This window comes from Passer domesticus, chromosome 6 (assembly GCF_036417665.1).
Source record: "Passer domesticus isolate bPasDom1 chromosome 6, bPasDom1.hap1, whole genome shotgun sequence".
Taxonomy (NCBI): domain Eukaryota; kingdom Metazoa; phylum Chordata; class Aves; order Passeriformes; family Passeridae; genus Passer; species Passer domesticus.
The window spans coordinates 59,585,245-59,597,940 of record NC_087479.1 but is presented as its reverse complement, the minus strand read 5'-3'; the positions used below and the strand labels follow the sequence as shown (position 1 = coordinate 59,597,940).

General features: G+C 45.1%; 1 long non-coding RNA gene across 1 annotated transcript; it reads right to left on the bottom strand.

Annotated features, from left to right (window-relative positions):
- Positions 1 to 4,238: 4,238 nt before the first annotated feature.
- On the bottom strand, positions 4,239 to 5,941 carry LOC135302198 (uncharacterized). Its single transcript, XR_010363899.1, has 3 exons — positions 5,671 to 5,941; positions 5,510 to 5,579; positions 4,239 to 4,267 (listed from the first exon to the last, which is right to left on the bottom strand). It is a non-coding gene; the product is annotated as an uncharacterized LOC135302198 (long non-coding RNA).
- Between the last annotated feature and the right edge of the window lie 6,755 nt (positions 5,942 to 12,696).

Genomic DNA, 12,696 nt, shown 5'->3' with positions numbered 1-12,696 from the left:
GACCCCCAGGGGAGCACTGACTTTGACCCTCATTCATGGAGAAAGTTTCCTAGACTTCAAGATAGACCAGAATCCACAGAAGTGTGAAATAGATTATAGAGAGAAGTGTAGGTGTATTACTTGCTGAGAAATTTAGGTTTGGGGATTTTTAGTGTGTTGTGGGTGGAAGCAAGATGGAGGGCACAGGGTGTTGTCCTGGGTTTCTTCATGCTTCTTCTTCCTTCTCCATGGGTTTGGGTGGCATTTTGTAATTGGGCAGAAAAGCCCGCACTGGGGGCTCTTTGGGATCAGTTATTGGGTTAAAAGGGGAAATAATCCAGGTGTTAGTTCTTAATTGGATAGTTTAGTCTTAAAAGACCTTCTAAAAGGAGATAGCCATTTTGTGCCTTGCTGCCAAACTCATGGTTGTGAGACTGTTTGCTGATAAGAAATAATAAGCACCTGGGTCTGAACAGGAAACTACTGTCTCAGGTGCCTTCAATCCAGACCCAGAGAAACCTGTACCCTTATTTTCTGTTGTTAAATCCCTCCCTTCAAACCCAAGGGATTGTAGCAGCAGTCTGAGTGAGAATACATTTCGTGTGACATTGGTGCTTAAGATTTCAAGAAGCAATTGAAATCTTTAGCTGTCTAAACACACAGAACACAATGGATACCAGGCTGCTCACGTGGGAAACAAAATGTGTGACAAAAAGCAGCTTTCCACCTTTCAAGTCTTGCTGCTGAGAAGAGTCAAATCGCCCTTCCAGCACCTGAAGTCATCTGTGGGGCATCCTGACACCTCCCAGCTGCAGTCTCCAGTTCACATCCCCCAGGGCACAGCTCCTGAGCAGGCAAGTCAGGTCTGGTGGGGCCAAGGGAGGGTGTAAAGGTGTGGGATTCAGGAAAAACATCGCAAGGGAGCTCCACTGCATGCTGTGCTCGAGGGTCCAGTGCCTGTCACCCCTCAACAGTGCCTTATTTTGTCCTTTCTCCTCATCAGTCTTGCTCCCAAGCATCTCCAGGAAAAGGTAACTTCAGCTTCTCTCAGGACTATTTTGTAATTTGTTTAGAGCTGACTGGGATTTGAAATCCAAAAAGATGGAAAAGACTTTTCTTTTTGCATGAACAGATAGATGAAGTCCTAGGACTTCATGGCAAGAGACACACTACTTGATAATTGTTGGATTTTGGAATTAGGTTGCAACTTGGCATTCATTTCACCCTTCCACTATGTAAATATTTCCAAGTGAATTTAAATCATGCATGTAGCTCATCTTTGTATATAATTTTTAATATATACCATCTCTTCTGTTATTTGTGCTAGTTGAATTTATCCCCAACATATGTTACTGTGGATTCCTTTTCATTGCCTTTTGCAGTCATCAAAATGACACATCTATTTTATGACATATGCTGTATATATATTTTTGATCACATCACCACAAAACATCCCTTTAATGCTGTTGATACATTGACCATTTTTTAACATGAAACGGACAGAAAATGCCCATAGGGAAAGAGAAGACACTAGGATTAAATATGAGTGACTGAGCACAAATATGAGAATAGGTTTTACAGGATTATGTCAAGTATCCTTTAGATTGTAAAGATGTCAGCTAATGTAAAACTCTAATGTACCAGCTGCCGTCCAAATAGATCACAAAATGAAAGCCCTCATGCTGAGCAGGGCTTAAAATAGAGCAGCTGATGAGTAAGACACTCTCTCTTATATAAACTTCACATTTCATGCACTAAGACATTTAATTGTCAGATATTCGTGGGGTTGCTATTTTCCATGAAAAATCTGCAGCGGAACAAAAGCATCAAACTGTTTCACTTCTCAGGCTCCAAGATTGTTATTTTCATGCCACACAGAAACTCCCTTCTAGTCTGCTTTGTGATTCATGTGTTTGGCTGAATAACTTTCCTGGAACTCAGAACAAGAGGGAAACCTTCCCTAAGTACTTCCTGTCTTTCTACATGTACTAATAACAAGACAGAGTCCTCCCACCTTTCCCATTTACAACACTCCAGGCACACCTACTGGTTGATATACTCATAAGTCTCAGAATTAGTTTGCTTTTGCTCTGGTTTTTAAATAGCAGCTTTTTCTCTGCAACAAAACTGTTTTTTGTCTAACATTAGTATGTACCAAAGCACTATTAATAGATTGCTTAATTAATAGACAGTGGAGAAGTCATAGCATAGCATCAAACATGAAAGATTCATTGCTCTTTCCCTTTTTCCTGGCTACACCTACTCATGGCTTTGAAAGCATCTTAATCTTAAAACCCTGGACAGAAATGTGTAATGCTGAGGGGAAGAACAGCCTATGTTGTGTGTTTAACCCTGAGAGCTTGCAGGCCTCACTGCAAGCCTGAAACCAATGCTGAATTTTGACTAAGAATGAAGTAAAAACTCCAGAATAAGGTCTAATATATTTACAAGATGAAACACCAAAAAAATCAAGTCACTGTCCAACTGTCCTGTTATAGGCTGTGAATCTGGAAATCCATCCTCCCACCATGGATTGTTAAGCTCCTATTAGAGTTATCAGCACTAAGTGAAAAGAGAATCAAGCCCCCAACTTTTATAGTTTGCAAAGCTTCTTTTCAAAATATGCCCTAAGCCTCACAATTTCCTTGTGAAAGTAAAACGTTTTGTATAACTGATATGGAAAACCAAGTGGAGGTGCTGAGTGACTCCCCAAACTCTTTAGAAGGCTGCCATGAGTTGCTCCAGTTCTAATTGTGGCTTAATATGTGGGTGTAATCCTGACCAACTCATTAATCCCCAGGCCTGTTTTCCCAATCTGCAAAAGGGAGGATACTATACTTATTTAATTAATACAGTGTGTGACTGTTTAGTTAAAAAATACTACTTAAATGGCATTTACAATCCCAGCTATATTTTTCTGTTCAACTGTTTCTGCTTCTTATTTACCCTTTAAGAACAAGCAAATTTAAGCTGGTTGAAATCCATTCTCTGGTCATTTCAGTACCAAAACCAAAAGTTTTGGTGTTTAATGGAACTTAGAAAATTTTAAGACCCCTACAAAGAAAAGGCAGCAAAACTCTATCCTGAATCTTTAGTCCTCAGTAAATACTGAAGAAACACTGTCAGCAATTTTTGTGTGTCTTTGTCCCAGTTATCTTCTAACAAAATAGCTTCTGGAATTCTTTATTATTTTTTGTGGAGGGAGGGAAGAATGTCATACGAGCTAACTCTAGGTTTGTATGTCATACATTAAAAAAAATATAAGCAATAAATATGGTGTTGACTCAAAATTACTTCAAGAATGAACACTGATTTCTTGTCAACAAAAAAGATAAATAAAACTCTAGGAAACATTTTAACAAAATCCTAGGGAAAACAAAACAAAAAGGACGTAGCCTTTTAGAATTTTCAACTTAATATTTTATGTTCACTAAAATTTTCTTAACATATTTACAGTTTACCATGTCTTCTTTGAGTTCAGACTTCCAGACTCTGAAATACAAACTCAATTCCATATATTTTTAATGAAGTAAAAACTTTGAAGTGCTTTAACCTTCATTAAGGTCAAATCCAGATAAAGATAGAAATTCTTTGTCCTGAACCTTCTGTAAAGATTGAAAATCTATTGCAAAGAAGTACTTAGAATTTCTTAATTCCCTGGCTTTAGCCTGATTTTCCTCCTCAGATTCTTCTTCCTGTTCCTGCTATGCTCCCAGGCAGTGGATTGCCAACTCCTGGGAATTCCCATTGAGTCTCTGAATATTAATTGGTGTTCTCAGACACTACACGGCTGAAATCAATGGATTGGATATGAATATTCTCTTTTTGCCTGAAACAAACTTTTAGCCCTTTAAATTATGATAAAGGCCAGAAGGAAGAGGAATGCATTTTAAAAAGCTCAGAAGGGAGCAGGCACATGAAAAAGTCAACATTTATTGTTTTGTATTTATGAAATTAATGCTCAAATGTGGAAACATTGTGGTAGGAGGTACACCCTTTAAAGAAGCAAGTGTTTATACAAACAAAAGCAAGAAAACCTAATATTCCCCTGGCTTAGGTTTTGTAATAATTCAAGAATGTGATGAACTGGGAAAAGAATGAGTCTGCAATAGCTTATTTTGATGAAACCTTTATTTTTAAGAGGTCTAAGCAGGCCGCACAGGAGCTGTGACAGACTACAGTCAGCAGGTCACCACTGTGTGATTTTCTGGATCAGTCTGCAAACAATCCAAGCCAAAGTTTGCAGTTTCTTCTGCCCTCACAACTGGGTTGAAGCAAGGCACCAACTCTGTGTAACAGGGTCAGAAATAGGGCTCAGTGATCTCTGGGGTTTTAAATGTACAGACAGAACAAGAAACCCAGAGATTCAAATTAAGTCTCAGTAATTTTCTATGAGCTTTGACTTCTCCTGCTTACCTGTAGGTAAGATCATAGCTTGTATGTCTAGAGAGAAATGGAGGAAGAGGTTGAATAAAAGGGTAAGACAGGTTAATTAATCAGTATTAATCAGTATTTCCAGTAATTTACCAGTATTTCCATGGCTGGAAACATATGAACAAACAGCAGCTGGTTAAATTGCTCTAAAGCAGTTAGATCCACAGCTAGGTGCTAAAATAGATAACCTATCTTGCACATATTTTGGAAGACATTAAAAAAAATAAACACATGGAATTCTATCTCCAAAGCATTTCGCAAAAATTCACCCTCCAAAGACTCAGAGATCTGTGTCCTCTGTGCCATGAACTGGGCTCATTAATCATGTTTGACAGAAAACACAACTAAAACATTAAAAAACTAATTTGGCTGGTTACTTCTGAACATCTGTGGGTGTTACAGAGACATATCAAGACTGCTTGAAGGCAACCCCTGCCCAAAATAATCCAAACAAAAAAAAACCTATCAGTTTTTGGGTTATCAGCTGAGAAACCAGATTCCTTTTTCTGCAGGGAAACAGTTATCTAGATTTAAAAATGTGCAGATTCTAAAGTGAAACCACTGGCAAGGCCTTATCATACCTTAGGTAGACTGCATTTAATGGAGATCATATCTGCCACTCCTCTTGACACAAAGTCAAAACCCTGAGACCTGGAAAGTTTTTACTGTAGCATTCAAATGTGAATACAGTAATCGGTTGGAACATGAGCTACATTTTCCAATACTCTATTAATAAACCACAATTTGCAGTACAATTGCCACATAGCACACCCTCTTCCTGCTTTTAAATTGTCATTGTAAGCCAAACATGAGTGTAAATGTTGGTGTTTAAACATGGTGTAACCATTGGCATGTTAACATAACTAAGGAGGCAGTTAATGTTCTGCCTAAGATGTAATTTACTACATTCTTAGAAAGAAAAGGCATAAAATCTGAAAATTAATCGGATGAGAGTTGTGTGGATGAGGAAATGATTCAGCTCTTGTACCAGACACACCAGTGCAGAGTGCCCTGAGCTGAGCACACAACTGAGCTGCTCTGCCCAGCAGCTCCCATGATTTGTGGGATGCTGTACTTCAGGTGCTCCCTCAAGTACCTTGCAAAGAGAAAATGCTCCACCTTTGGTCAAGCTTCACCTCTCCTGTTTGCCTTTTGTCTCTTGAAACCTGTGGTAGAAGGGTGGTGCAAACTTTTTTGGTGTCAGGAGCTGAACTCGGGTCTTGTAAAATTTAAAATTGTCGTTTCTCAGCTCCTCACCTTTAGAATTTCAAGGTATAAGATGCCTGATTCACCTGCAGGTAGAAATTGCCTGCACTGACCTGACAATATATTTCAAGGGAAGTCACAGAACAGGACTGATATACATCATCAGATGGTAAAATTCAGAATTCAATTAACCAGATACTGATATTTTCTTTAATATCTCACGAATAGAAACTATGGTGTGAAAACAACTCAAAACAATCTCTCCCTGGGAAATCTGACATATGGCCTGCTAAGCTGCTCTCCTACAGAAATAGCAAAAGATCATAACGCCGGCCTTTTCCCTGGGAAACCAAACTCAGCAGCCCAGGTTCCTGGTGTCAGTCTGCAGGAGGCACTTGGGACTGTCAAAGCAGCCACAGTTGGCAGTGGTGGCACCTTGGGTCAGGGAGGTATCCTGCGATGTGCAGACTATCAGCAGGCAGCCGGCCACTCAGGGCCACCGGCACCAGTACAGCAATGCCTGCCTGTCCCCTGGGAAAGTGGCCGGCTGAAATTCCGCACAGTGCAGGATACCTCCTGCCATTGCAGGATACCTCCTGCCACCACCAAGGTGCCATTACTGCAAACTCGGGCTGCTTTGACAGTGCCAAGCGCCTCCTGCAAACTGACACCAGGAACCTGACTGCTGAGTTTGGTTTCCCAGGGAAAGGGCCGGTGTTGGTGTTCAGGGGCCTGTGGCCCTGAGTGGCCGGTCGTCTGCTAGAAAACCACAAAGCCCACAGCTCCAGGCACACTGCAGCTGCAAAAGGCGTGCCAAGGAAAACACAAAACTGCCACAGCGTGGCTGTCTCCACAGCTTTTTCCTTGGAACAAGCCTTAGCTCTAGGCTGCTTTTACTGCCTAGGGTTAGGGTCATGCCTAGGGTCATGCCTAGGGTTAGGGTTCTGAAAACCACAAAGCCCAGAGCTCCAGGCACACGGCATCTGCAAAGGGCATCCCAAGGGGAACAGAGAACTGCCACCACACAGCTCTCTCTCCGCGGACCCCCACTCAGGGCCCAGGCCCCTGAACACCAATGTCTGTTGTTTTCCCCGAGAAACAATGTCAGCAGCCCCGGTTCCTGGTGTCAGTTTGCAGGAGGTGCTTGGGACTGTCATGGCAGCCCGAGCTGGATGTGGTGGTAGGTTGGGTCTGGGAGGCATCCTGCGCCATTTGGAACTGGAGGAAGCAGAAGGCCACTGAACGTGACCTCCGGCCCTTTGCCATGGGAGCTGAAGCTCACCAGCCCAGGCTCCTGATGCCAGTTTGCAGGACGCGTTTGGTGCTGCTAGGGCAACCAGAGTTTTATTTTGCTGCAGCTTTGCTCTGGGAGATATGGGGTTGCCTCCTCCTAACACTAATCTCCTCCCCTCAGCCCTCTTCTGTAATGTCCCCTTCTCGCTCCTCACTCCTACTCGAACTTCCAGCCCAGCCCTGTTCCATCCCTCACTCTCCCACCGCCCTCCTGTGTCTCTCTGCAGCAGCTCGTGGGAGCCCGAACACGGGGACAGTGCGGCCCTGGCAGCAGGACAGCACCCAAATCAAACAGGCAGGGACAACATCTGTGGGCTGCGGGGTGTCACCAGGGGCTGCGGGCTGAGGGGGCTGCAGGGTGGCACAGAGCATGGGGGCAGCTGAGAGGCAGAAGGGGCCTTTAGGAGCAAAGGGGGGCTCCAGGGTGGCACAGAGACCCTGAGAGGCTGCAGTGGGGAACTCGGGGGTGACACCAAGAGGCTGAGGGGCAGGGGGTGCCTTGAGGGGCAAAGTGGAGGTGCCTGAGGGTCAGAGGTGATGCAGCCCTCACACCACCCCTAACCTCACCCTAAAATCCACCCCTACCCAGGTGGAGAGTGCATGATGGAGGTTAGGGGGCCAAGGGACAATGTCAGGGGCTTGGGGTGACACACAGACATTGTGGGCTGAGGGGCAAAGAGGAGGGTCCTTGACAGGTGGAGAGCTGACACTGAGGGTTCGGGGTACAAAGGACACAGGGTGCCAGGTAGGGTTAGGGTACAGGTGCAGCAGCCCTCACCCCAGCCCTAAGCTCACCCTAAACAGCACCCCTAGAACACCAGCTTTCCCCAACAGCAGCACAAGGCAGTGACCCCAATAGTGGGACAGCCCCAGAACCCTCCCAGCAGTTGCAGGTAGTTACCCCAATTAAAAGGTAGGGATGAAGTTTGTAGAATAGAGAGTTACAGGTAGGTGTTGGGGGCTGAGTAGGTTTTTAGGTTTTTTGTTTTGTTCTGGGTTTTTTTTGTTTTGTGGGGGTTTTTTTGTGTGTTTTTTTTTGTTTGTTTTTGTGGGGGGTTTTTTGTTTTTTTTTTTGTTTTGTTTTTTGGGGTTTTTTTTAAGGATTTTTAAGGGGTTTCTTTCAGGAGTTTTTTAGGAATTTTCTGGAATGTTTAGGATACCTTTAGGACTTTTAAAATATTTTTTAGGGTGTTTTGAGGGCTTTCTTTACTACTAACTAGAATTTTTAGGGTTTTTGGGAGTGTTCTTGGGGTTTTTTAGAACTATTAAAAAAATTTTAGGGCTTTTTTTAGGACTATGGAGGGTATGTGGAGGACTTTTTTAGGATGAGGGTATTTCTAGGGTTTTTGAGGGAATTTCTTAGATTTTTTTAGGGTCATATCAGGGTATTTTAAGGACTTTGGGGGTATTTTTAAAGCTCTTTCCCCTAACAGCAGCACAACCCAGCAACCCCAACAGTGGGACCAGACCAGAACCCTCCCGGTGGGACAAGACAGCAACCCTCACAGCAGGACAAGGACAGAATCCTCAGAGGACAGCAAGACCCACTGTGAAAAGGTAGGAAAGACATCAGAGGGCTCGAGAGCAACAGATGGGGCTTGGAGGCTGAGCAGGTTTTTGTCATGATTTTCCCATAATTTTTAAGCATATATGGGGGATTCTTGAAGGTTTCTTAGGACTTTTTTTGGCTTTTAAGTGGGGTTTTTAAGGGCAATTTTAGGGATTTTTGGAGTGTTTTCAGGGTCAGGATCAGAGGGGATGCTCGATGAAACTGCAGAGTTTTAGGACTGCAGTGGAATGCATTTGAAAAGGGCCAGGGGTGACAGAGTGGATGAGGAAACACATTGCCGGTCTGAAGACTGTGAGGTCTAGGCCCAGTGGAGTCATTGTGATTAGGGTCAGATGATGGCAGCGATGCCGGGGAGAAATCCTGGACAGCAAAACTCAAGAGCCCACCAGGATCCCACGTGTAAACTGACACCAGGAACCTGGGCTGCTGAGTTTTGTTGCCCAGGTGTCCTGGGTTGATTATCTCATGCTTTTATCCCCAGTCGTCGTGTTCTGTTTATGCTGAATAGTAAGTTTCGCACCTTTAAGACTTGTTCCAGAGAGTGAAGAGGGGAGGGAAGAAGCGCGCAGTTTGTTTTCAGACTGCTCTCACTCCTCCACATTCCTGCTCCTGGACTGTGTTGTCTGCGGATGGACAGACAGCCAGACAGAGCTCTCCTTTGCTTTTAGTTAGTCTTAGCTAGCTGAGGCAGAGAAGTTCCCTGGACTGTGGTTTTTCTTTTTCTTGGACCTGTTCAAACCTGCTCTGGACTGAACACCCAGAAGAGCACCGGCAGCTCCGGGCCTGGGCCGCGGCATTTCCAGCACCAGGGACTGATCAGAGACTGAGTGAGCCAAGCTGCAACCCGGGGAGGGGACTGTTCTGAGATTGTCATCTCTTTTGAAGCAGCAAGAGGTTTTATTGTTTAGGTTCTATTGTTTAATAAACAGGGGTTTTTTCCTGTTTTCTCCAAGGAGGTATTTTCTCCCGAACCAGTCGCGGGGAGAGGCCAATTGAATCTGCTTTTCTAGAGGACACCCTTTGGGAGTTCTCTCCCAAATTTGCCCTGGACCAGGACACTAGGGAAAAGGATGGCGTTTGCTGTCTGTGGCCCTGAGTGCTGAGGTTCTGCACATTGCAGGATGCCTCCCAGACCCAAGGTGCCACCACTGCCAACTCGGGCTGCTTTGACAGTGCCAAGCGCCTCCTGCAAACCGACACCAGGGACGTGGGCTGGTGAGTTTTGTTTCCCAGGGAAAAGGCCGGCATTGGTGTTCAGTGGCCTGTGGCCGTGAGTGGTGGAACCTGCTGAGGTTCCACACAGTGCGGGATGCCTCCCAGACCCAAGCTGTGTCGGGCGGGAGAGGCGGCACGGGCGGTCCCTGGGCCCGGTGCCGGCTGCTCCGGGCACGGGGGAGCTGTCGGGGTTCTCCCGGTGCGGCGTCGCTTCTGCCTGCCGGAGGAGCCGCTTTCCTGCCGGAGGAGCCGCTTTCCTGCCGGGGCCGGGAGCGCGGGGCCACCCGGGCACGGAGCACCGCCTTCCCGTGGCTCGCGTGGGCTCCCCGGTGTCCCCCGAGCCCCGGAGCGAGCCCCGGCGAGGGCGCTGGGGGACACTTGTGGCTTGTCAGCTTCGGAGCGCGCTTGCCAAAGTCACTGAATGGAGGAGAGGGGAACAAACCCAGCCCCGGCCGCGCAGGCTTTTTGTCCGTGGGCTTTGTCGGTGCTGCTCTGCAAGCGAGGCACAGCTTTAAATAACAGCGCGGGTGCCTTCTGGAAGCGGTGCTCGGTGCATTTCCAACCTGCCGTGAGACCTCCGGGTCTGCGTCCACCCAGCGGCAGGGACGGAGGGAATTGCGGACGGGGTCTGTTTGGCATGGGGTTTTTGGTGGTGGTTTGGGTTTTTGTGTCAAAGTGAAGGTGAATAGTTTTAGAAGAAGAAATTACAGTTTGGGCCAAATTTTTCGTTTTGGCTAATACATGAGGCGTTAGGTAAAATAAGTAAAAATGGATTTTTCTTCTGTTGTTTGTGTTCGGCAATATAGTTGAGAGAGCACTTGGGTGAGGATGATAGAGGATATCCTATTATAATATCACTTTAGGACGTTTTATTTTCTTATATTGTCGTCTTAATGCTCAAATTAATGTATTTTAATTATATGTATACATCTATATATACATACAGGTAAATATATTTAGTGGCAGTGCTGTTTAATAAATAGTGGCATTTATATGCAGTGGTTTTTATTCCGTTTTTTTCGTGGTATATAGTGTCCTGTTGTTGATTTCATTGATTTGTTTTGGTGCTTTAGTTTATGCCATATTTTTGGATGGGAATTACAGTATTTTGAGCTGTTTGCTGTTGCTGGCGATATATTGTTGAGGTGGTAATTGGTATTTGTTGGAGTTTTTTAAGAAGAGTTATTATAGATGGTTTTAGATAGTTGAGGTCAGGTGTTTAATTGTTTATTGTATTTTGGTTTTATAGTAGTTATTTTAAATGTTTTGAGATTTTTGCCATTTTGAAATACTTGTTTTGGAGGAAGTTCATGTTTAGAATGTATGAGTTTTCAGGTTATAATGGAATTTTAAACTTTTACTTTTAGTGAGATTTTTTCAGTTTTATTACAGTTGAATTTTGTGAAGATTTTTGTTATGTTAGTAGTAGAAATAGGTTTTGTTTTATATGTTGTGATGAAATTAATGTGTACTGTGTACTGGTGTTCAGTAAGATTTTGTATTTCTGTGGATTTGATGTGTTTAGTGTAATGATTTGGTATAGTTTAAAAGACTTTTTTTTTTGCTCTTACTTGGTTAGAAGCAAGGTTTTTTCAGTTTTAGAGGTTTTTCTGGCATAGACTTTAGAGGCTCATGAAGGGGATTGGACATGGGGTCTTTTGTGTTTGATATTAGGTAGTGTAGTTATGGTTAATTGGAGGTGACTTATGTTTGGCAAAATTTTAGTTTTGTTTTTTAAAATTTCTATATTTGTGCACTTAGAGTACTGGTGTTTCTGCTGCAATTCTAAGCATCCATTCCTGTTTGTGTGTTGTAGATGCTCCAATCCTGTTATGCTGAGGCTCCCTCAGCAGCTGGCCAGCAGACCCGGCTGTCGCTCTCGTGGGAACTCGGGAAGTGGTACAGGGCTCATGGATCAAGCCTTGACCATTTGAGTGCCACCCAGGGAGCCTCAGGAATGGCCGGGGAGTTGCTGTAAGCTGGGGAAGTAGTGAGGAGGAGCCAAGGTCCACTCAGGTTTCAGCAATGCCAAATCACCTTGTTCTTCTTAACCCAGGCTGTCCCCCAGGACAACGGCGTCCCTCCAAGCGTGGCTGAAGCGTGCGGCCCGAGGAGCCGGGCGTTGTTAGCAGAATGGTGAGCAGCAGAACTGTTGGGGTTTGGCTGCTGCACAGCTAAGATCATGCAGTGAGGTTTGGTGCTCTCGATGGTAGCTGACCAAGGGACCACAGCCCGGTGACTGCGGGAAATTCCAGCGGGTGAGGCGGCCTTCCTTCGCAGCGGACGTGGATTCTCATCCCTGGACGTCCCAGAGATAAGTCGAGGGCTGTGACACCCAGAGGGGTGAAAGCGAGGTGCTGGGAGGGCCTTTTGAGTAGCGGCCTAGGAGGCGGGGATGTGCAAGAGGTGGTCCCTTAGGCCACATGAAGGAAAAGTCTCACGGTGCTGAGGTGCTCAGGGCAGAGCAGTCCCAGTGCATGTCACTTGTGTCACTTGTCTGTTGTGCCTTCTGTGTCTTTTGGGTATCTCGTGTCTTTTGCTTTAGTGCTTTGAGAGGCTTATCAGAAACCCAGGTGTCCATCTTTGCATCTCAGATCTCTGTGCTTCTTGGCCCAGTGCTCATTCCTTCTCACCCTTGAGTCGGGAGCATGGACAGGCATTGGCATAGCATATCTCTTTAGAAGCATCCAGTCAGATGTTTTTATGGTCTTGTTCTGAGCTGTTCTCAGCAGCTGTGCAAAGCAATGATCCATTCTAGTGCATTAGGACTTGTACGGTTGTGATGATAGCTAGAGGATTCTTACCTGTAAGTGGGCAGCTGCCTCCTGAAATTCCAAACTGAACAGCATGTCTCCCCATCCCAACCACCAACCACCCCCAACACGTGCTGCCTTGACTGTCCCCTGCACCTCCTGCAAGCTTCCATCAGGAACCTGGGTTGGTGAGTTTGGTTTCCCAGGGAAGAGGACTGGCATTTGTGCTCACGGGCCTGAGGGCCT